This window comes from Rhagoletis zephyria, unplaced genomic scaffold (genome assembly GCF_001687245.7).
Source record: "Rhagoletis zephyria isolate East Lansing unplaced genomic scaffold, Rhagoletis_zephyria_1.1 Rzeph_scaffold_10033, whole genome shotgun sequence".
Classification (NCBI taxonomy): domain Eukaryota; kingdom Metazoa; phylum Arthropoda; class Insecta; order Diptera; family Tephritidae; genus Rhagoletis; species Rhagoletis zephyria.
The window spans coordinates 1-657 of record NW_016167111.1 but is presented as its reverse complement, the minus strand read 5'-3'; the positions used below and the strand labels follow the sequence as shown (position 1 = coordinate 657).

Here is a 657-nt window from a genome sequence, read left to right as displayed (position 1 = left end):
GATTCGAAGGAATTTCATTTTTCAAAAAGACTGAGAAATGTTAAGAAAATACCATTCTAATATGCTCCACTGAAAAAAGAGGTGGCAAAAATGCACATTGAATATTTTCCTTCCAATATTATTTTTATTAAACATCTCCTTTTACCATTTCAATACATTCTTCCTTCACATAAATACCACAATTTTCTAAAACATTCTTACACTATTTGCTCTATACTAAATTCCTTTTGTTAGCAGAACCACCTTCAATAACCATTTCCTGTCCCAGGGTTATCACAATAAGGGAATTTCATATGATTGGCATGCCGGTGCGTATGAGTGATGTTAAAGGTAAATTTCAGCATACATACATAGTACTTACAAGGAAATTTAGTTGTAGTGAAAGTGTGTAGCAAGCAGCAGAGAAAGGGGCAAACGAGCTGGTAACTATGCAAGAAAACGAGCACAAAGTGCAGTTTGAAATAACGAAAACAACTTAAACTCAAAGCTACCAAGTACAAGAAACGAACACCAACAAGTTATTTCAAATAAAGCAAATATGCAAGAGCAGCTGATGATGTGCGCTGTGTTAGCAAAAGTAGATACGTAAAATTGATTATTTGCAGAGAGAATTCCTGGGTGAGAATGTGTTTGTGTTTTACAAGAAGAAAATACCAA

At 34.1% G+C, this 657-nt stretch overlaps 1 long non-coding RNA gene across 1 annotated transcript in view; it reads left to right on the top strand.

The window, feature by feature from the left end:
- LOC108376200 (uncharacterized) overlaps positions 1-529 on the top strand; it is an 18,405-nt gene extending 17,876 nt beyond the window's left edge. Inside the window, exon 3 of the long non-coding RNA XR_001849241.1 lies at positions 519-529. This is a non-coding gene — a long non-coding RNA (uncharacterized LOC108376200). The remainder of the gene's footprint in view (positions 1-518) is intronic.
- The last annotated feature ends 128 nt before the right edge of the window (positions 530-657 follow it).